Here is a 25,046-nt window from a genome sequence, read left to right as displayed (position 1 = left end):
AAAATTAAAAAAAAAAAAAAAGAAAGGCTAGAGCCAGGGGTACAATCACCAGAGACATTAATAAAGCTGAAAGTTATCTCCTCACTGGCATTAACAAGAAAAAAAAAGTTATTTGAAGAAATAATGGCTAAAAATTTTTCATATTTGGCAATAAACTTACAGATTTAAGAAGCTGAGCAAATCTCAGACAGGATAAATCCAAAGAAATATAGGCAAGATACATCATAAAGTCCTGAAAGCTAAAGACATAGAAAATATCTTGAAGATGGTGAGAGAGAAATGATGTTATCAAACCTATAAGGAAAAAAGAATTTGAATGACAGTAGATTTCTCTTAAGAAATCATGGAGGCCAGAAGGAAGTAGTACACACGTATTTCAAATGCTGCAAGCAAAGTACTGTTAACCCAGGATTCTATGTTCATTGACAGTATCCTCAGGAATGTAGGGGGAATGAAAATATTCTCAGATAAAGGGAAACAAAAAGAATCTTTTGTTCTACCCTTACCTACCCTGAAAGAATGGCTAAGGAAAGTTGGAAGGAAAGGAAATTATAAGAAAATGGAATCTTGGAACATTAGGAAGGAAGAAAGAATAATGAAAAGAGAAAAAATATGGGTAAATGTACTCAGCTTTCTTTCTCGAGTGTTCTAAATTTTGTTTGACAATTGAAGCAAAAATCATGCGTCTCATATGATTCTGCAAATATGTAGAAGCACTATTTAAGCCAATTTTATTGGAAATGGGGGAGAGTAAAGGGGCTTAATGGGAGGTAAGCTGGCACTGGTAAAATGTTGGCACCTGTAAGTAATGATGTTATGCTTATATAATAAAATGCACAGAGCAACCACTAAAAAATCTATACAGAGGGATATACTAAAAAACACTGTAAGTAAATCAGAACAGGATTCTGGAAAAGGTAAGAGTCACCCATAAGAAAAGAAGGAAAAAGAAAGGCCCAAAGACCTTTCTTTTGGGCCAATATACTAGAAAAGGAGATAGAACTTGGATACCTAAAAGAATGTTTTGAATATTACCCCCCCACCGATGGCATTCATTGTGATTCTGTTTCTGCATCTGATATTAATTTTGCATCTTTAGATTGTCTTTATTGTTTAAAATTTTTTTCCAGTTGAAGGAAAAAAAGTTGCTAAATTTGAGCCAAATTAAAGGGAGTATTTAGCTTGAGCTCACCCCCAAGATACACTTTTTGTAAATGAAATCTAAATGAAATACAGATTTTTGTAAATGAAAATGAAAATCAGTTGAATATTATGCTTAGGAGAGCCTTGGAGATAGGATTGCCAGATAAAATACAGATAACCCACTTAAATTTGAATTTTAGGTAAACAAAAAACAATTTTCATGTGGGTGTGTGTATAAAGTATATCTGAATACTGCATGGGACATACACAAAAATCTCCATTATTTATCTGAAATTCAAACTTAATTGGTAGTCTTATATTTTTATTTTCTAAATCTGGCAATCCAAGTTGAAATAAAAAGGGAAACTCTTAAAGACTCTCTTGAGCATCCATGTTCTTTCTCTTTCCTGTCCTTCTCCCTTATCTACTCACTCACTAGCTCACTAGTTTGGTGGAGCCTCATCTTGTAAAATAAGTCTAGTTGCTTTTTTCAGTCATGCTTTTCTAGCTCTGCAAAGAGAGAAACCATATCTCCTTCAACTCTCCTGCCTGAGGGAGAGTTGAAGTTGTGCTGCAGAAAGTCCAACTTTGGGAAGAAAACTGCAGGAGAAAGAACATGGAGGAAGATTGTGTAAAGTGAATTAAAACTGATTCCACCAATACCACAATTCAACCCAGAAGGTGACAGAGAAAATTCACTCCATTGGACTCAGGTTTGTTTTGTTTTGTCAAAGTGAATCCAATTATGGCCAAAATTAATTTGGTAAAAATGCAAAATTTACCTAAAAAATTATTAGAATAAAAGGAGAGCATGCTCTCAAACAAACAAGTATTGATGTATTTCTCAGAGGCTTATACAAATAATACACACATCAAACAGCCTAGAGGCTTTAAAGTCTCCTTCTATTTTTTTCTAATTTTCAGTCTGTATTTTACAGCTGTTATAAAATGAGAAAATGAACCTGACCCTTGAGTAGAGTTTACTGCTCATAGAGAGTGATGTGTCTGAAAAAAACCAATCTAAGTAACAAGAGGTGGTTATATCAGAACATTGATGGTGTAGCTTTATGATTCCGAATTTTATTTAGTTTTTTTGCTATACGTCTATATCCATACCCACAATTCAGTAAGGACTTTATATTTACAAAATATTTCCAATTATATTTGTTATTCTTGTCAATGGAAGAGTAAGAAACATAGATAGTTCTATGAAGTTGAATCACTCAGTTCATTAATACAGTTGTCTGGGAGTTTATATATATATTTTTGGTATTAGAATTGTTTCTTTAAATAGTAAATGTATTTACTTCAGTTTATAGTCCATTTAGTTGCTTCTAAGAGTTCTCCCCTCCTCTATAAAATTACCAAGCATATTTAGGTAACTCTCACCAGCTTTTAAATCTCTGAGGTATTCTTCAGGTATGAATTAATGATTAAAAAATGAAAAAAAAAATGAAAAGAAGGAAAAATAAATAATGAATTATTGGGACAAATTTTAAAAAATAACTTTGACTTTAGTCTTTTTATCCTTCTTTAGTAAACCTGATTTCATCTCTCTAGATTGAAATAAGTACATCTAGAAGGTAGGCAATTCTTAAGACTCAAAGAGAATTTGTGAAAAATTTCTACAAATTAATTTTAGTAGATAGAATGTAATTGATTTAGCAATGAAGGAGTAGTAGTAAAGAGGGGAAGTAAACCTCTGTTCAAAACAGATTTTTAAAAATAAAATACCACTGAGTGGTAGAGAATAACTCTTAGGACTAGTAATATATAGAAACCATCTGTACTTACAGACGTATGACCCACTGTTCTACAATCAGTTGACATCCAATACCTAAGTACTAAGTAGTGTTTCCCTACTGGGTGTGTTCTTTAAAGCTAAGTGGACGATTGTACATTCCTAGAAATTCAGGGGGAAAGTCATTTCTCGAAAGAGGGTGTGAAGGTTGCTATCTCGTCCATCAGCACCTCTCACTGGTGGGGTGAAGTCCCTAATAACAATGTGGTGCAATAAGGAATAGTGAGCAGAGAAACTAGGGAATTAGTATATTTGTCAAAAATATGCCTTTTAATTCTATATTTTTTGTGAACAGGAATAGATTTTCTACTGAGAAATTTTAGATTCCATAACTGAATAACAGAGGACTTTTATATTTTTGTGCAAGGTGAGAGAGAAATCTATATCACTGTGTCTTACCAAAGAGGCAGAGGAAAGGCAATTGTGTTTCTGTAAAAGACAGCAGGGGAGTCTAGAAAATTTTGGTTAATAGTTTAACCTATTATTACAGAAATGGAGAAAATAATACACATTAAAAGATGGATTTTTGGGGTACCTGGGTGGCTCAGTGGGTTAAGCCTCTGCCTTCGGCTCAGTTCATGACCCCAGGGTCCTGGGATCGAGCCCCTCATCGGGCTCTCTGCTCAGCGGGGAGCCTGCTTCCTCCTCTCTCTCTGTCTGCCTCTCTGCCTACTTGTGATCTCTCTCTGTCAAATAAATAAATAAAATCTTTTAAAAAAAAAAAAGGATGGATTTTTGATTTTCTGTATTCGCTATCAACCAGGCACTTACTTTTAATTACACATCGTTTTCTTAAAAAAAACAAAAAACAAAAATAAAAAAACAAAAAAACAACAAAAAACCAAAAAAGCCCCCAAACAAAACCTTTTCTTCTCCCTTCTTTCCTTCTGTTCTCTTCTCTCTCTCTGTTTTTTTTGAAGGTGGAGGTGAGAGAGACATTGAAACAGTTGTCAAGATTAAATGGACAAGGGATAGATATAAACTTCTTTTTCTCTTTTTTATTTGACAGAAAAGAATAAAAGGTAGTAAAGGAAGGTAATAATTATTGACCCTCAGTATTAACTTTGTTCTCTTGGGTAAGCACATAATTAGGTTGTTCTTTAAAATGCATATTATGTAGCTGGCAGCAGACTCTGGTTTAGATCTGATAACTCCTTATGCAGGCAGCTTTTAAAATGCACATGATGTTCCAAAGGAACTTTTCTGGTCTATTGGGTAAATATGTATTAAAGTAATTTTTAAAATACTTATGTACTCAATAGGCTGGAAGTGGTCGATGGTTTAATGAATAGTCATGCATTTTTAAACATGTATTATTATTTATGCACTGACCCAAGTGAGGAAGTCTTTTAAAAATGGCATATTCCTGATGACTGTGTAATTTTGTAGTAAAATCTTAAAAGTATTTCAGGAGAACAGAAGCCAATTTAAAAATTACATTATCTCATCATGCCTTCACCTCCTTTTTCCTGGCTGCTCTTCCTCTTATGGGATGTATTATAATAGGCTCATTTATGGCCTCCCTGCTGGCCTAATTTCATTTTCATAGATTAAAGCTGATTTACATTTCAATTGCAATTCCAGGGTTGAATTTATTCTACATTGACTCATTGTACCTGGCACGTAGTAGGCACTCAGTCAATATTGATGGAATGAGTTGTTTTGATCATTTTGTGTCATTCTTGCGAGCCAATGTAAGTCTTGCGCCTACTGCATGCTAAGCGCTGTATTGCATATCGATCAGTTTAACACAAAGGTAAGACACCTACAGGTTGCAAATAGATGGAAGCCTGATGTCTAGCATCATCACTCTGACAAAGTAGCTCCCCCTCTCTGCAACTCTACCACAGAAGAGTAGCAATGGCTCCAGTCAGCAGATTATTTTACGGGGATCAATGGAACTTCATGTGAAAGATGCCAAGCACAGTACCAGATACCCACTGAGCTCTCAGTCAATGCTTTTTCTCTCTTGACTGGTTTTCCTATCCAGGAACATGAGAAATAATTCATTTCTAAACAGTAGAGCCTTCCAAACCATACAGGGCCCTCATCACTGGATTAAGAAGAATTTTTTTTTTTAAAGATTTTATTTATTTGACACAGAGAGTGAGAGATCACAAGTAGGCAAAGAGGCAGGCAGAGAGAGAGAAGGAAGGAAGAGGCTCCCCGCGGAGCAGAGAGCCCAACGTGGGGCTCGATCCCAGGACCCTGGGATCATGACCTGAGCTGAAGGCAGAGGCTTTAGCCCACTGAGCCACCCAGGCGCCCCAAGAAGAATATTTTTAATAACCATAACAAGCATCATTCTCTGGTGTCAGGAACACATTCAGAAATTCTCAAAGTTCCATTTTCAGGTGGGGGCCTCCTGTGGGCACTGACCTCTTTGTATCAGTACTTAGCTGGGGATCCTCAAACCCTGTATGTTCATCTTTGCCCTGCCTCCTGAGGGGCTACCCCCAGTGTTTGGGTGCTTTCATTCCCATGCTCACAGGAAATCAGTCCTCAAGGTCTTTTCTGAATTTCAGAAAGTTCTACCAAAAAACCCCTCCCAAAAGTCAGATTTTCTAAGAGCAAACAGAGGTAATGGTTTCTACTTCAGCACAACACGGTAAATGGGGTCTTGAGAATAAGCATTATTAACATGCTCACTGAGCTGCCTCAAATCCTATTTGGAGGGAGGCATGGTATAAATAAATAAACATGCTTCCCGGATCTTTACAGTCTGAGGTTTAGTGAGCCACTTCAATCTCGGAAAGGCATTAAAATCACTGGAACGTAATTGGATTTGTTTTGCTATTAGGTGCAGCTCTCTAACTTTCCCCCTGTACGCCACATTCACGAATAGGAGAATCTCAACTTGATGGAAATGCTATCAATGATGTGACTCCTGGGATTCCCTGAAGGGCAGAGAAGGGGAATCAGGGGATGCAAACTCTTCTATTCTCTCTCATTCTCCTGTGTGCCTGTTTTTTTCAGCAGATGCTGGGTCAGTGGGCAGTGCTCACCACTATTGTGCTGGCTTCATCAGTATGTAGTTTATTCTTTACAGTACCCGTGGTCTTGGATCAGCAGGCTTTGACTTGTTAAATGACCTAATTTGAAATGGATATCGTATATTACTTACTTTTCATTTATTGGAAGAAGATTATTTTAATTATTTAATCTGAAAGAAAATATATTTACTCTATTACGCTGTTCTAAAAGTATGTTGTAAATTGTTATACATGGCGGTTTAAAAAAGAAATTATTATTTTTTAAGCTACCAGTGGTAGAAAGCAGTTCTCTTTTCCCAGAAAAAACGGAAAGACAGAGGGGAGTTGGAAATCTTTCCAAGCGATCATATGAAAGAAAAATCAGAAATATCTTGAGAAAGTTGATGTTATATTGGAGGGATCCTTTTACTTAATTTAAAAATTTTTAAATTTATTTTTAAGATCTTACTTATTTGTCAGAGAGAGAGAGCACGTGTGAACGTACAAGCAGAGGGAGTAGCAGACAGAGAGAGAAGCAAGCTCCCAACCAAGAAAGGAGCCCCTATGTGGGACTCGATCCCAGAACCCTGGGATCCTGACCTGAGCCATAGGCAGATGCTTAACCCACTAAGCCACCCAGGCATTCCTGGAGGGATCCTTTTAGAGACAAACTTGGGTCCCATCAAAACTTTGCAGTACATATAAACCTTGGGACAAAGAGAGAAACCAAAATGAATTCAGGGAAGAAAGAATTCAGAGACCCAAGAGGGAAATTATAGTTTTGAGGTCAGCTTTGAGTGGATTTATAGGGAAAGAGTGATTATAAGTTTAGAAGGAACCCTCTCAAGTTCAAGCTCTCGTTCTCCAAATGAAGGAGCACAATTTAATTAGTGGAAATATAGTTCAGTCTGGGGATAGCCAGGAGGACACAGACTGCCCTGTTTGTTGATAGAATAGCTTCTCTCTTTCAGAATAGCTGAAAGAACAGATATCAGATAGGTACGGTGAAGAATGCATCAGGGCAGCCACAGACACTGACGGACCAGAAACTTTTGTCACTGTAACTTCTGAGCCTCTTGCTTCAGGATAAGAAAGAGGCTTTTACAGAGTGTTCACTGAAAGGTTTGAGTTGCATTGGTAAGTTGGAGTTAACATGCAAAGCATGAATTGTTTAAAAATGGGGCCATGTAAAAGGGACCTAAGGAAGGTAGAGAAAAGACTGTTTTACAAGAAAGGCAGGTGCATGCCAGAGGCAAGGATATTATATGATAAGCAGGGCTGACCTAGATGCACTCAAAATCTATAATCTCTGATAAGAACGGTGGTTCTGGAATCAAGACCAAGAGGTCGCAGATGGGCCTAGGAGACCAAGATTCTTATGATAAATGTGAACAAAATAGCAAAAATGTGGAGACATGTGTCTGTTAGTGGAATACTGATAGGCATACTTCAACACAACTTGCAGTCTTCAGGGAAAAGCAAAGACGGAATGCACAGCTGGTTAAGAATAAAGCATACCTTGAATACTCTGCTTTGACAGTACTAGAACGAGAATCTTTTCTGCCCTTTATATTCACTCAGATCACCTTATTCATTAGGCGATCTTGGTTCCTGCCTGGCTCTAAGAGGGTCTGGTTACCGTCTTAGATTTGATTGACTCCCTCCCTTCTAATTAATTAATTAATTAGAATTAAACAATTCTAATTGATTGACTCCCTCCCTTCTAATTAATATAATATTACCAAACCAAAATCAACAACTTCTACAACTTACCACTTAAATAAGAGACTACCTTTTTAGCCAAAGAAAGATGTTGTATCAACAGGAATACTGTCTTTACGTGGGTTCTGTAGGCTGCCAGGTATGACCTCTCCCTGCTACCGGCCTCAGACCACAGAGATGCTTCAAGATAGGAAAATAAGAAGCTTGGCTTGTTGGGAAAGAGACTTTCCAAATACTTGTCCTGAGCTCAAGCTTTCCAAAGTTTTATTTCTATAGTATTTATAGTTTCTTAAGAAATAGCTTCTGGCCCACTTCCTCTTTGGTGAGTCTGAGAATGTAAAACAGTTTTCTCTAATTACTAGGAGGAAAGAGGACTGGGTAGTAAAATCAACTATTAAGTTGGGACCCTGGGGTTGATGGTAGTTCCTGCCCCCTTCAGTGGTGTTCTGTTGCATAAACCAGCCAAAACCAAGGGAGGTCTAAGGCAGTAATCTTTTTTTTTTTTTTTAATGTAAAATTTTTTTTATTATAATGTATTTTTATCCCCAGGGGTACAGGTCTGTGAATTGCCAGGTTTACACCCTTCACAGCACTCACCATAGCACATACCCTCCCCAATGTCCATAATCCCACCACCCTCTCCCAACCCCCCTCCCCCCAGCAACCTTCCGTTTGTTTTGTGAGATTAAGAGTCACTTATGGTTTGTCTCCCTCCCAATTAGAGCAGTAATCTTTGTTCTTTATCTTTGCATCTGTCCTTTCTTTATTATCACTTAGGGCTGTGCCACCATAATAGAAGAAAAATAACAAGGTGAGTATGCTATCTTGTGGATCCCAAGAGGTTATAGGTATTTTAGTGAATGGATTTACTAAGATCAAAAGTCATAGAACATGGGAGTGAGTGGTAAAAAGGCAGTTACAGGGCTAGAACTTTGAAAAGAGTGAACAGAATATAAGTACAGAGAAGGTGTAACAAAGTATTCCCCCCCACTTTATTTATTTATTTTTTTTAATTGAAAGGTGTGAGACCCTTCATGTATTTGTGAACAGAGTAGTCAGTACACAGGGTATGTATAAAGGTATTAGTGTGAAAGGGGAAAAGTGTCCTGACTGGTCGTCATTAGCACTGTGATAACGAGAAAGGTACTACTCGTACATAATTTCATTTTTAATTTTTATAATAAAACTGGCTGTTAGTTTAGGTCAGGAGTTTTCCCCAAGTGGTAAACATCAGAATCCCCTGGGGGCTTTTTTCAAAGTATTCTGAGGGTTGAGGTTGGTACATGGAATGGATATATAGTTTCTGTGACTTAAAAGTCAAAACACAACTTATCTGAGTCTCTTCTAAAACTTAAGTCAAGGGGTCAACTGGTGAGATCTCATTTGAGGATTGATTGGGGAAGGATTTGCTTCCAAGCTCACACGGTATTGGCAATGTTCAATATTTAGTGGTTATTGGCTTGGGGGTCTCAGTTTCTTATTGACTGTTGATAAGGAGCTACCCTCAGTTTCTTGCCATGTAGGTCTACCCTGCATTATTTCTTAGTTCCTTAGAACTGTTAAGGAAAGGGGAGTCTCCTCACAAGATGGGCATTACAATATTATGTAATATAGTTGTATGCTTGTAAACAAATATACCCCATCGCCTTTGCTGTATTCACTTGGTTAGACATAATCACAGATTCCACTTACATTAAGGTATAAATACCAGAAGGTAGAAATCATGGGTACTACATTAGACTAGTCTTTCCACCACACTGGTTATCTAAAATCTTGTCAATGCCTTCAATTTTAATTGCTATAAATGAGTGAGGGGTTTTGTTTTGTTTTGTTTTGTTTTCACTTTCTCATTCAGCAAGTACTTCGTGTGTCAGGCACTGTCCCTTGGATACAACGCTTGCCTTCAGTCACAGATACATGGAAAATTACAATAAAATATAATGAGAAGAAACTAAGAATCAGGGGGAGAGCCTATGTATACATGCCTGATGTTGACAGGGGTAGGTTTGTATCATCAAATTAGGGTAAGACTCTGAGAGAGATTATTAAAGGAATAATTTGGTGCACTGTGAGTGGAAAATGGCATTTACTAAAAACCGTCAAAAGATTAGTGGGCCCAAGTTAGGCCCTCATTTACTTTTTTCATGGCAAGAGTTATCGGGATAATATGGTAAGCTTAGAATATTTGGCCCAGAATGTTTGGAAAGTTCTTACTATGCTGATTTGGAAATAGTTTAGAAATGTGGACTGGAACCTTGTACAACTCAAGAGATTAACTGCTATTAGAAGAAATATGCTCAAAAGAAATAATCAGCGCTGTTCAACCAATTAACCCATGTCACTGTCTGGAGGACAATCCGTGTGGTCAGTGCCCTGAGCTCCATCTGAGTTTTGCTCCTCTTGAGCACTTTGATGACTGATGTGAGTGAATACAGAGCTGGCACAGAAGCAGAGAGGAACAGTGACTAAAAATGATGACAGAAACAAAATCCCCAAAATGGTGATGTAGTAACAGTAGATCGACCCTAATATGGTAGCTATTTTTAGTAATAAATGGAACATCCTTTTCTTAGGGCCAAAAGTTGGCAGCAAGTATGAATATATGGAAAGTGGTTTGTCCATTTAGGAATTTTAGGTTACTTAGGTTAAACATGAGCTGTTTGTGTGATATGGATGCCACAAAGAGCAGCACAAATAAATACTAAAATACATTCATTGAAGCGTAACATCTAGATTTAGAGAAAACTAGTTTTGATCTTCCAGGTTCTGAGCTTTCTTAGGAAGGATTTCATCTGTTCTAAGGGTGCCTGGGTGTTGTGTAAGACTGAGGAATCACAGGCCTGTACCCCTGAAACAAATAATACATTATATGTTAATTAAAAAAAAAAAACAGATACAAACAAACCGTAATGTGTTCAGATAGCAAGAACAGAGCTGGTGAAATGGATTGGGAATGTTACCGTATAGGAAAAAGTTGAGAAGATGAAGGTGTTGAGCCTGGAAAAGGGTGTTTCAGAAGTGAATCCACTTGAAACATTTGAAAGACCATCTTGGGTGAAGTGAATCAGATTTGTTTTAAATAGCTTCATTAGAAAGACATGGAACCAGTTTCTCAAAGTTGTTATTTTTTGGAGGAATTTCTTGCTTTCTAAAGTTGGGTAGGTTTGCTTTGGAAAGTGTGTTCACTGTCACCGAGGGAATTCAGTAACATGTTGGACAACTTGATAGGGTGTTAGTAGTTTGAGAATTAGATATATAATTAGGCACATAAGTTCTCTTCACAAACCATGATTACAGTTTCATGTCGCTATCATCTGTGGAGTTTTAAAGGGATAGACACATCTGTGTTCTACTCCAGCCCTATTGTATAATCGGAATTACTCTATATATTTCTACAAAATTATTTCTATAGTTTGAAGAAGTTCCACAGGTAAATTTGTAGGGCAATCAGAGTTGGCTGGAGAGTTGGTTGGAGTACAAAGGATCATTAAATAAGTGTGTCACACTTTGTTTTCTCTTGCCATAATTCTGAAATACACACACCATTAACTATTTTATCCCTTTCCTCCCATCAGTTTTGTGGTAAACATTGTGCTGTCACATGTTGACTCAACTTCTCCCCAGTGGAAGACAATAATGATATAGGCATCAGGTTTAGATTAAGAAGAAAAATATCAACTACTCAGATTGTCTAAGAGGAAGGAAAAAAATTCAGAAGCCTATAGATGAAGAAGGTATCTTAAAGACTAACTTCTTTTCCCTGTAAAGTATGTCCCCAGAAAACACTGACTAGAAAAATATGTTTAAGTAAAATAAAACTGCTGATTTCTGGGTTCTACAATTAATCAACTAATACTACTGTTCTTTTCAATTGACTTCTCTGTACCATTGAGGCACAGAAATAATGTGCTTAAAGGGAACAAAATTGTTAAAATAACCCATAAAGTTGGGGTGCCAGGGTGGCTCAGTGGGTTAAGCCTCTGCCTTTGGCTCAGGTCATGATCTCAGTGTTCTGGGATCGAGCCCCACATCAGGCTCTCTGCTTGGCAGGAACCTGCTTCCTCCTCTTTCTCTGCTTGCCTCTCTGCCTACTTGTGATCTCTCTCTCTCTGTCAAATAAAATAAAATAAAATATTAAAAAAAATAAAATAATCCATAAAGAATCAAAGCACTTTTAAGAAATTTGAAAAAAAATACAGAAATAACTTGTATGCAATAAGGAAGACCGTGTAAATTATAGCAAAACTTCTGAAATTTAGAAATTTTACAAAATTAGAAAACTTTACAGACTATGAAATTGTCACATTTAGAGTTAAAAGGCAATCCAGAAATCACCTCCAATAGTTATATTAATTGATGAAGTAAGAAATTTATGGTGCAGCTTCCTTGTCTCCCAGTATATTGGAAACAAGTCACGACAAACTACTTTGACTAGGCCTGAGCTACTCAGTACTTTTTGCCTTATAATGAAAAACTAACTGGAATAAATCCTAATTTCCTCCAAATAAGTCTTTATTCAAGTATCTAGCATTTACATAAAAGCTAACTAGACCATTTTGTCATTATCTAAAGATTTTTGGGGGTGCATATGGGGTATTGTCTCCTATTTCTGCTATTTGAAGATAATAGAATGAGAAATGTGAATGAGAAAGCTTAACATTGTAAAGATGTTAATTCTTCCCTAACTAATCTATAAGCATATTGAAACTCTATTAGAAATTCCAATGTGATATTTTTGAGAATTGAACAAAGTAATACTAAAATTTATGGAGAACTAAATATCAGTCAATAGACAATACCCTTCATACCCACAAAAGTAAAGAGAGGACTTAACTGACCAAATAATAAGGTATTATTTTACCAGATAGATAGATTGTGTATGTGTTTGTGTGTGTGTGTGTGTGTGTACACATATATATCAAATACTTATATATGTATATTTACATATACAGTAGAGGTGGATTCATAACTAATAGAAAAATGATTATTTAACAAATGCTATTGGGAAATAGACTTCATCCTTGCATCTATAAAAAATTAATGTCAAAGTTGACTAAAAACCTATATGTAAAAGGAAATGTTATATAACCAATAGAACAAAATTCAGAATATCATTATGACCTTGAGTCTAGGAGAGATTTTTAAATTTTAAATTATTATTCTTTATTTTTTGGTGGGAGAGATTTTTTTAAAAATAAGAAACAAATGGATTAATCACAAATAGAGGAAGAGTAATAGGTTTGATTACAGTAACATTAAAGATTTCTTCTGTTTAACAATAGGTATGGAATATAAACATTAAGAAACAACTGAAGAATATATTTTTAAAGTATGTGAATGAAAAAGGATTAATAGCTTAAAGTATAAAGAACCTGCAAATCAAGAAGAAACTGTCAGGCAACACAAGATAAAAGTTGACAAAGGGTTTGAGTGGATAATTTCCAGGACGAGAATGTCAGTGGTTAATATTATAATAGATGTATACTACAATACCATTTCGGTACGTTTCATACTCAATTTCAGGTGCTTAGAGTGTGGAAGAGAATCAGATGGGATATTGTGGCTGTGGAGATGAAAGCAATGGAGACATTAAAAAAGGCATTAATTGATTATTAAAATTACCTGACACAAATTGGTATTTTATGAATTTGAGGCCTGAGAGAACAATGCAAAAACTCTCATAAGGCCCGCTCTCTACAAGAATTTCGTAGATCCAAGATCCCACACCCTCATTTTATAAAGGATTTCTTGTTCTTTTCCACAGTCTCCATGACCATGCGAGAGTACCCAGGGTTTCAAAGCTCACAGCTGTTTCCAATCAAGGAAGCGGAAGAATCACATCCTAACGATGATATCGGTGCACTTTATCTCGATGAAAATAGATGGAAGGTTTAGAAAACCTCCTTATTTGCTTACCTAAGGACAAGGGATAAAATTCGGAAGGAACAATGATAATCAGGCCCACAATATAATAACTAGACTGAATCCAGGAATTTCTATAAGCTGATATAAAATCAAACCTAAATGCTTGAGGTAAGGTAGGCGCAGATGGAGGAGTTTTGGAGGTGAAACAAAGATGGTGAAAATCAAGGAAGGGACAAGGAGGCACAGGGGATAGTTGGAAGACTTGATAGTCGAGGGAAATACCTGTGGAGGTCAAAGCAGGTTGAGTTGGGGATGGAAGGGAGAAGCATTATTAAAAATACATAACCTACCAATCTAAATTATCTTTTGTAAACCGAAACTCAAGTCAATTTGAGTGGGTCTTCTTTTTTTCCTAGCTGGCTGGTTGATTTTGGAAGCTCCAATAAAATACTTATTTTAAGAAATCTGTTTTTAACCCTTGTAACCTCTAAACAGAGGGTAGCCTATTATTAGGGTCACTGCCTCCACTTGATGAAGGTGTTCTCCTTGACCAAACATTTGGCAGTTTCTGTGAGCATTCCTTCTTTCCTTCCTTCTTTCCTTCCTTCCTTCGACTAGGCCTCATCCTTGGGCCCTCCCTTCGGTCTGCTGAATCCACTTTTAGGATGAATCCCATTAAGTCAGTTTAGTGAGAACCTGCCCTCCCTTGATCCCTGGTTACCCTGGCCTGCCTTCATTAATTATCCCATTAGGTCAGTTTAGTAAGAGTCTACCTACTCTCCATGTCTCCCCTTAGTCATTTTCTATCGACTGACACCCCCATTGGTTGTAAATCTTCAGCTGTTTTGGTGTATTCAGAATTAAGCCTGATGTCTCTCCTCAACTATAAGAATCTTGAGATTTATCACAATAGTGTTGAATAAAATCTTCCTTTCCATTTTAACAAGGGTCAGAGCAATTTTTTCTTAATAACCTAAAACGAGAAGCTTTAACAATAAATAGTGCTCTTGGGAGGTGAAGGAAGAATGGCTTGGGAATGTAGGGGATAAGGTTATCCTGCTTACTGTATGCTGGAGATCTAACAAACTCCAGGGAAATGCCTCTCTTTAAGGAGCATTAATCCTCAGTATTGAGACATATATGCTACAACTATAAGGAAATGTAAATCACATCAAGCATAGGTTTAATTGTATCCCTTCTGACCTGTGGAGGAAGACATATAGGCCCAGTGATTGGTGATGGAAAGCATTGTTTCCTAATTCCTTGTGCATCAGATCCATATGCTGTCAGAGGTTAGTCTCCGATCACTGTGACTTTGTCTCCGTATGGACAGTGATGGTAGCCCCTTAGAAGGAAGCAGCTTTTGAGGAAGTTAGGAAGAAGACCACCACTTCGGTAATCTCTGGAGGCATTCTTTAACTTTTCGTGTAGTGCTGTGGCGTGTTGGCAGGGAGTCTGAAAACAGAGATGACAGCGAAATTTTCTGCCTCTTATCATCATTATCATCTCTGTTTCAGAATATTTTGCCTCTCTGGGAGTTCCTTATTTTGAGCTCTACCAGTGGAGCAAACGGATTTGGCTCTCCACAAAAGCTGTGTACCTTCTGGCCAGATGTAAGCACCTCTCTGTCTTGCCCTCCTCCTGGAGGTGAAGAGGAAGGTAAGCACTTCTGCCTACTGAGTCTGGTTTATGTGATTGATGCTGAGACTTCCAATTCTGAGGACAAACGATGCATTAGTGGAAATGGGCACACAGGAAACCTCTGTGCCGATAAGTTAAGTGCCCATCACTGTACTCAGTGAACAGTCTGCTGATCTCAATTGTAGGCAATTAACAGTGATTAGCAAGTGCGTGCTTGGTGGGTGGCACAATGAGATTCTTACTGATGAGACAAACTCACAAACAACCCAGAGAGATATTGCCATGAAAATGCAACAGAAAAGCTCAATCACTGTGCAAGGGGGTCTGACCAATGGAGGGCTCTTGTGAGTGTTTTAATTTCTCCTCTTAAACCTCTCATTAACTCTCAGACAATCCAGTAATATGCGGGGAGGGCCGGATATTCATTTAGAATCATACCCTTTATGCATCCTGAGTTAGAGAAATTAGAACGAGAAGAAAATAAATCCCCACAAAATTGTGCAACCGTGGGGAGCACAGCTATTTCTTACTTATCTTGGTATTTTCTTCCAAACTAGCACACTGCCGTGCACCTGGGGGAGCCCAGCAAATGTTGGTGAAAGTGAATTGAGATCAGGTCTTCTTGTCCTAGTGACTTATAACCGAGTTAGCCTTTTCTTGATTCTTCCATTATTTTGGTTTTTTCCTTTTTAAATTAGTTTTTTGCTACCCTTTCTTTCTTTTTCCTTTTTTTTTTAACCATTAAGACTACTTTTGCAATGTGTTTTTGTATTAGGTATATATTTGAGAGATTTGTGAAGTAGAAATTAAATATAAATTTTTATTTTCCTATTGACTTTTATTATAATTTCATAGCAGTAGTCTCATCAATATTTGGGCTCAAAGGCATGGTGAAAAACAACAAATATCCATTTCAAATAACTTTCTGCTATTGGCAATATGTAATCAGTGGGCAATTATTCTCCCATATAGCAGGAAATAATCAAGTAGACAATTAATTTACATGTTCTTTAAGCACCTACATACTGAATCACTTTATACAATTTTCCTTGGGAGTTCTCACTGACTTTATGAGACTTGCATGTGTAACTAACCACATGAGCTATACCAGATATTCCGAGAAATTCACTAATTGGAGGAAACTCATAGAGATACTGTTTTTAAAAATGCAGTCTATGTTATTCCACTATTAAGTGCAGAATGCTCTATGAAGACAAAGTCCCTGCAGGTTTACCATAAAATCCCCAGTGCCTAGCCACAGTACTTAGCATGTAGTAGAATCAAAAGAGTAAATTATTTAATTACTCAGTATCAAGGTACAAAGATATTGCATCATGAAAACCAAAATATATCCATTTTTATTCTTCCTTCTTAAAACTTAAGTAATCACTACTTTAAAGTCTTATTTAAACCTATTTATAGCTGTGTGGTAGGAAACAATATATTATGCCACTGAAATCATTGATCATGCTTAAAGATGGAGAACTTTATTGCTTAAAACATACCATTGCTGGGTGTGTGATTTGAACATGTGATGATATGATCTGCAAGTAAACTATGCATCTTAATATCTAGGGCCAAGGCAAGAAAATGCCCTTACTAATGTTAACAAGAATCAATGCCTAATGGATGGAACTAATTGTAACCTTTCTCTACAATTTGGGTCAAATTATCCTACTTAAAGGAAACACAGCCTTGCCTTTATTCTAACCATATTTTCACCAAGCAGTCATCTGATTATGACTCCAATTTCTTCTTCTTATTTTATTTATTTTATTTTTAAGTACTCTATTAAAATAGGATTGACATACAAAAGTTTGTAGATATTGAGTGTACACAACTTGATATGTTTGGAGATAAGTCTACACCTATGAAACTCTCATCACTATCAAGGTCATAAACTTACCTGTCAAGTCCAGTGTTTCCTCTCATACCCCTTGGTTTTTTTGTTTTCATTGGTGGTAAGAGGACTGAACATAAGATCTATCTACCCTCTTAGCAAATTTTTAATTTTGTAATACAATATTATTAGTAATATGCTCTATGTTGTCCAGTAGAACTCCAAAACTTATTTATTTTGCATATCTGGAAATTTATACACTTGGATCAACATCTCCCTACTTCCCCTTCCTCTCAGACACTGGCAGCCAACGTTCTACTTTCTACTTCTATGTGTTTGACTATTTTAGATTCTACATGTAAGTAAATTCATGCAGTATTTGTCTTCTGTGTCTGGCTTACTTCACTGTTGCACAATGTCCATGCCTGTTGTTGCCAGTGGTAGGATTTCCTTCTTTTTTTGAGACCGAATGGTGTTTCATTTTATGTATATAGCACTTTCTTTCTTCATGTGTCTGTTCATGGACATTTAGGTTGTTTCTACATTTTCACTATTGTGAATAATGCTTCAGTGAACATGGAAGTGCATATATTTATTTGAGATTTTGATTTCAATTCAGGATATATACTCAGAAGTGGAATTGCTGGACCAGATTGGTAATTCAATCTTTAAGTTTTTAAGGAACTTCCATATTGTTTTTTATAGTAGCTCCATTGATTTACATTCCCACCAATAGTATACAAAGGTTTCCTTTTCTCCATATCCTTGTAACATTTGCTAACCTTTGTTTTTTAAAGTTTTCTTAACAGATGTGAGATGATATTTCATTGTGGTTTTGATTTGCATTTCTCTGATGATTAGTGACTTTGAGCACCTTTTCATAGTCCTATTGACTATTTGCATGTCTTTGGAGAAATGTCTATTCAGGTCCTTTGCCTTTTTTTATATTATTTGTGGTTTGTTAGTTTTTTTTTTTTTTTTTTTTTTTGCTATTGAGTTGTGTGAATTCTTTATGTATTTTGGATATTAACCTGTTATTATGTGTGTGTGTATGATCTATTTCAATTATTTTGAAAATCTTCTTATTGTAAGCGTAAACCTTAGTGTTATGTTTTTTGCATTGGCCAATTTTGAATGTGCTTAGCATTAATCGATTTTTCAGACATCAGATCATCCCTGAGTAAAGTGATTACAATATAGGTTCTTGGGTTTATTTGTTTGTTTGTTTGTTTTGTTTTTGTGTGTGCAAAATTGAGGAATAAATGTTCCAAGACACAACTACTTTATTATTCTGTCCCCAAATTATCCAGAATAGACTATCTCGCCTTTTAAAAATTATCCATCTTAACCATACTCAGTAACCCTTGATCATCATTTAATGTATAATCATTCATGCCTAGACTATGTAAAAATCCAGGTTTTACCTGACTTCCACAAAGCCCTGATTTTGAATAATCTGTGGCCAGATTAATGAGGATTAATTGTATGCCTTCCCTGATGTTCTTTTGACCTTTTCATGTGCATAAATCACGTTAGCCTTCAGCCCTTCTGACTTCTATTTATAGAAGTCTGCAAATATCTAGTAATGAGGTGCTTGAAATTGAACAAAGAGTATTCCAGAGCGTTCTTGTTGGGAACAATTAATATCTCCTATCGTTATCACCTTAATAACATTAAAATATGAGACAAAAAAATAATAAAACATGAGACCAAAGATTTCTTTTTATGTGCTTTAGAGATGCCTATTTGATTGGTGAGCTTAATAAAAATGGTTCAAGGGTGACAAAGTACTTTTTCATTTGCTCGAAACGGACTTTATATGAGGAAGCAATAGCAAAACTAGTAAAAAACCAAAAAACAAACAACACTTCATTATCATCAGAGACATGTGTTTTTTTGTTTTTGTTTTTGTTTTTTTGTTTCTTAATTTGAAGCTGAAAACAAGTACTTTGTATAGCTTTTGTTGATGTTTCATGACAGAGGAGCCATTATTGGGCAGGGAGTCAATATTTGTCTGAAGAGGTCTGAGAAGTCTAGTTTGATGCTAACTTAAACTTCAGAAGATCCTGGGGAAACTGGCCAATTCAGGGGGTTTCTGATAGGTTACTTTTTAATTTTTTTTTTTTTAGGTTTTTATTTATTTGAGAGAAAGAGAGAGAGAAGCAGACTTCCTGCTGAAGCTGGATACGGGGCTTGATCCCAGGACCTGGACATCATGACCTGTGCGAAGGTGGTTACTTAACTGTCTGAGCTACCCAGGGGCCCCTGATAGGTTACTTTTCTAAACTAAGGAAAGTTTTTTTTTTTTTTCTTTTTAAGATCGAACTGTGAATCAATGAATCTCATCTGCCTCTGAGTTTTTGGTCTCACCATGATTTGTTTCTGATGTTTCTGAAGTTGTTGCTGCCTAGAAACAGAAACATTTCCAGAGACATGAATATGAATACCCATTAGAGAAGTAGATTTGTCTGGCCAATGTCTCGTGAATGGTCATGTCTGGAAAAAGCTAATCAAAACAGTCTCATTGATTTTTGCTTGCCCACGCAAAAATAAAGAGTATTGTGAAATTCATACTTTCATTTAAATTGAGTGCCTATCCTTTGCAAGTTACCCTGTACTCTGGGGAATACAGACCACAAGTTCTTTTCCCAAAAAACTCACAACCTGTTATTGTATTATGGTTTAGTCTTTATTGTGTCATTTGTGTTCATCAGGAAATAACATTAAAAAAAAAACAACCTTATGAATTATAAGTGATTTTGAAAATATTTTCAGTATTTTTCAGGGTTGAAAAGAAAGAGAATATTGAAAACTTAAAAATGTTAAGCTTCCTTAAAAAAAAATTGAACAGCTTCTATTATTTTAAATATCCATTTTCTACTTAACTTTAATAAATCCAGATATTTAAGTAGAAATTTCATTATGAAACAGAGTTTTTACTTATGATGAAATTTTAAAGAGGTGAAGAGTGGCCAATGAGCACTAATTGTGAAGTTATTGTAATAAAATGAAGACAAATTGTTCTGACACTTTAAAATAATTATAAAGCTGATTCATTGCTGTACTGAAAAAGCTGAGCCTAAGTATTGCTCTGTTGTTTTTTTTTTGTTCTAATTAGATTTTATTTATTTCCAATATCTTTCAAGGAGACTGAGAACAGATCACAAAAAGTGGTCCATTATGCAGCTACAGCATTTGAACTTTTTAAAGACAAAGTAATTCTTGATATGGCAGAAATCCATATGACGCACAGGCTTTCCTCAGGAAACTCATAAACAAATGGCAGCAATAACATCTTTAAATCACTTTCTCAAGTGCTTCTCCACTGCGGCTCTGACAAATACACGTTACAACACTGAATGTGTAATAACTGGGAAAAGTATTTCTAGGAGAAAAAAAAGACTCATCAAAATTCAATTCAGAAAAATGCAAAACAAAACAAAACAAAAAAATAAAACAAAACACACAAACTCCAAAACAATCTATGAGGAATCACACAAAAACTTCTGGGAAGACTCTTTATTGATTCTACTGTTGAGTATGCTGTAAACAAATATGACCAACATTCTGCATGCACTCTTTCTGGTCCTTGGTTTAGAATAGCAAATTGGCTTAGAGTTCATTGTTGCCTACAATATTAACTGGGAGTCCTTAACCAAGACCCTTGTTTGAAAGTGCTGGGCATTTACATGCTTACATAAAGCCTTGGACTGGAGAAGAGTCAATATATTCCATAGCCATATGGCATGGATAAGGACCAATCAGAATAGGAACGTAGCAGCGCTGTTGCATACCAGCTGGGGGTCAGCGCCCATCGTCTGGTGTTTGTGAGGTTTTGCCCACGGTGGCATTTACTCAGGAGAATTAGAAGAGATTAGATTAATGGGAAGCAAATCAAACCGTCCCTTTGCACACAGAGAAGCAGTATGTCAGAGTCTCTGGCAATTTTATCTTTGCATACATATATGCAAATATGGGAATAATTTTATTTGTTTAGCAAACACCTATTAAATATCTACATTGTATTAATCTCAGAGTCTATCTATTAAACTTTTCCTATTACATCCTCCTTTGAATTTAAAATAAATGATGGCGCTGGAAAGAAATTCGAAGCTCATCCAATAAAGCCCTTTTATATTACCAATGAAGAAACAGGCCCAGACTGATTAAGTAACAAATATTTGTTGGGTATCTACTATGTTCTCAGCACGTTTTTAGGAGCTGGGGATGGACTGGTGAACACATGAAACACAAAAAGAACCGTCTTCTCACGGGTGCACGTTTAAGAGTTAAGAGAGGGAAAAAAAGAGCAAGATTTCAGAGTCGTGAGAGCCAAGAAGATGAGGAAACAGTAGAATCTGACAGAGTGACTGTGGGCCCCTTGAGAGTTGGTGTTCAAGGAATTCTACTTGAGGTGGTGACAAATTGAGATCTGAATGAAAAGGAGAAGCCAGGCTTACCAAGATATGTAAGGGAGAACACTGTTTAAACAGAGGAACCGCCAGTGTAAAGACTGAGGTTGGCCAAGCAGGAGAAACAGAGATAAAGCCTGTGTCTCTGGAGGGTAGTGAGTAACCAGGTGAAGTAGGAGTGGTGGGAAGAGCCAGATCACTGAGGCTTTTCAGGTTTTGGTGACTGGTTTGTTTTGCGCTGTGGGAATATATTTATATTTATACTTATATTTATTGCCTGTTACACAGAGCAAGTCTGTGTACACATACACAAGACATGAGAGTAAGAGCTGACATATATTTCTGAAATACCATCCTGGCAGAGGGAGGATCACCTAGTAGGTTATCACAGTTGACCTTTGAACAACAGGGGTTTGAACCCCATGAGTCTACTAATGGACAGATTTCTTTTTTAAATAAATACACTACAATACTGCAAATGTATTTTTTCTTATGATTTTCTTAACGTGTTCTTTACTCTAGCTTAGTTTACTGTAAGAGTACAGTAACAAACTAAATATGTGTCGGTCAACTGTTTATGTTCTCAGTAAGGCTTCCAGTCAGTAGTAGGCTATTAGGAGTTACATTTTGGGGTGGAGTTGAGAGTTATACGTGAATTTCCAGCTGTGGGAGTGGGGGGCTGGTGCCTCTCGCCCCTGTGTTGCTCAAGTCTATGGTCAAGTGAATGGTGGTGATAAGAGTGGAAGATGTGGGTTTGAAAGAAGAGCATGGTTGTGATTTATTTTGAATCTCAATGTGAGGCAAAGAGTAGAATGAGGTTGTCTCTCAGTTTTTTGCTTGGTTATCTGGGCTGCTGGGGATGCTGGTATGCTGAGATGGGTACACTGGGGAAGGAACACATGGATTGGGAAAGAAATTGAAAACGATGCCTGTGGGATATCTCCACAGGGATTTTCAGTGGGCTGTCGTGCTGTTAGCTTATATGTCTGGAGCTGAATGAGGAGGTCAGGACTATAGAGAGAGATTTGGGAATCGTCTATGTACTGAGGGTATTGGAAGGCCTGGAACAAGGTAGAGTCTCTCAGAGAAGGAGAACAGATAGAAAAGAGAACTGCAAGCTAGGCTCTGGGCCCCTCCAAAATTCGGATTTGGGGCAGAGACAACAGCCAGGAATAAAGACTGAGTAGGAACGGACACAGAGGCAGGAAGAAAACCAGGGGAGGTATCGTCAAGGGGATCCGCAGGTGGACATTCAATCCCAAGTTACCGAATTTTTAGACCAGAGCTGTCTTTAACGCCATGTTCCTCCTCTTCCTAATTCTTCTTTATGGCTCATATTTTACTGCAAAATAAAAAAACGGATACGCTGAGTCCATCGGTGGCTAAATCTTTAACTTACGATCTCCTGCCCCGGCTCATTGGGCAATGTGCTTCTTTTTGTTCTCATCATGGTTGGGTGGCATTTTTCTCATGTACTTGAGACTACATTTCTTGAATTCAGAATGCTTTCTGGTCTGTTCTTGATGTGCCTCTGAAGTCCTGGGGATGGTCAATCTGGTGATGTCGGGAAGGAGTGAGGATAAGATGTTGTTTTTTTTTCCTTGTTCTTGTCTTTCCCACTGTCATTATCTCCTTAATAGTATTTCACAGGCGGCAGCAGCTTCGAGTTTTAGTCTTTCTGACATCCAAACCCCCAAACCTCAGCGATAGCTTTATACGTCTTTGCCCTTTCCTTGTTGCATCGATTGCCAAATCTCGCTGCTTCACTTTTTATTTGTGGCTTTTTTCTCTCTCCCTCCACTGCTGCCCTAGCCTTTACCTGAATGACTTTCTTCCCAGAAACGCTTCCCTTGTAAGCAGGGCATCTGTACTGTGTCTGACCGCTGCCACTGTTCAATGATTCTTTCTGAGGGTCTGGCATTTCCATTCTTACTCTTAAATCCCACAGGGGCTTCCTGTTCCCTAAAGAATCGAGTTCCCAGTCCTTGCCCTGTCAGGTGGTCAAGCTCTAAATGATTTCCTTTTTGTCATCCCGTTCAATATGCCTGACTTCTTTCACTTTTCCTGGGTTTTCAGAATTCTTTTGTCTACAATTAGTTCAAATTTTCCTTTAATCATGCCTCATTTATTTATTTTTTAAAAGATTTTATTTATTTATTTGACAGAGAGAGATCACAAGTAGGCAGAGAGGCAGGCAGAGAGACAGGAGGAAGCAGGCTCCCTGCTGAGCAGAGAGCCCCGATGTGGGGCTCGATTCCAGGACCCTGAGATCATGACCTGAGCCCAAGGCAGAAGCTTTAACCCACTGAGCCCCAAATCACGACTTTTTTTTTTTTTTAAAGAGCTGTTGAAATTACAAGAAAAACAGGACTATTTTTTGCCATTTCTTGCTGAAGTGTAATTCAGTTACTCATGATACATGTTTAACATGTTACGCATTTATATAATAGAATTAATGTGCAGAACAGTTAGAAAGATTTTAACCTCATGGCTCTTCTAGAACTCACCTATTTCTAGCCAAAAAAGAAACAGACAGAAAATGACCTTCTGATGCCCTCCAGGCAAGAACAAATAAAAAGCCTTGCACAAGCGTGGGGCTCTGAAATGAGCCAATACGGTGAATGAAAAAAATGTTCTTTATTACAGAGCGCCTATTTTTACCTTCCTTCCTTTAACCCTGGATTCTGTTAGACAACATTCATATATAGGCGGTAGGGTGCTCAAAATAAAAAGGGGGAACTGAGTTAGTAAGCACCAGTTGCTATGTGAGTAGAGATCTGTTTGTGTCACAGATCTCGGCAAAGATCAAACCCGGGATCAAAGGCTTTGATAAAATATGACTGCGCTTAGCAGCTCTTCCCAGAGCCGCGGGGAGTAGTTTGTGACTGTCTGCCGCCCGAGGTGTGCCTCTCACAGGGAGTCTACATGAGAGCCGCTGGCTGGGACCGAGGTCAGCCTGGGTGGTAATGATGATGATCTGGGCTGATAGAAGAGTAGAGGTGCCAGGTTCCAGCAGGAGTTGACATAGCAGATACCAGCCAAGCTTGCTGTGAGCTCAGACAGATGTGGCAGCAGCTGGAGAAAGCTATAGGAGCAAAACAAGCAGCAGCGACTTCAAAGAGAGCTGAAAGATTCTACTGTAACGTCCCTTCTCCGACAGGACTTGTGCGGGCATCCGGTTTTCTATCTCTGCCATTATTTCTGAAGGGCTTAACGTTTGCCGACTGACTATTCCTTATGCTTACATACCCCATCTAAGCCCATATCTAAAAGATCCGTATTTACATGGGCCTGGTGTAGGTACTCAATATTTGGCATTCTCCATAAATATTTGTTGAAGGAGCGAAAGAAGGGAAACAGGAGGGAAAGCTGGTTGAAGGGTCCAACTTAGATGTGAATTTCCAGCAAAGAAGTACTTGTAAGACCGAGACTGGTGTAGAGCAGGCAAAATGGCAACATCGGAGGACGTGGACTGCTTTTTATTTTCTCCACAATACCTGCCTGTGAAACTTACCCTGTAACCTATTTATTCCTGAGTGGCATAAATCTTTTCAGACTTGAAGAGTTTCTTATAAAAATGTAAATAACTCTTGTGAGAGAATGCACCTTAACTATATGTTTGACTTACACTTTAACTGACCGCTCATGAG

At 37.3% G+C, this 25,046-nt stretch overlaps 1 pseudogene; it reads left to right on the top strand.

Annotated features, from left to right (window-relative positions):
* LOC116582724 overlaps positions 1-15,305 on the top strand; it is a 65,677-nt pseudogene extending 50,372 nt beyond the window's left edge.
* Positions 15,306-25,046: the final 9,741 nt, after the last annotated feature.

This window comes from Mustela erminea, chromosome 2, assembly GCF_009829155.1.
Source record: "Mustela erminea isolate mMusErm1 chromosome 2, mMusErm1.Pri, whole genome shotgun sequence".
NCBI classification, from domain to species: domain Eukaryota; kingdom Metazoa; phylum Chordata; class Mammalia; order Carnivora; family Mustelidae; genus Mustela; species Mustela erminea.
This window is presented reverse-complemented; position numbering and strand designations above follow the sequence as displayed.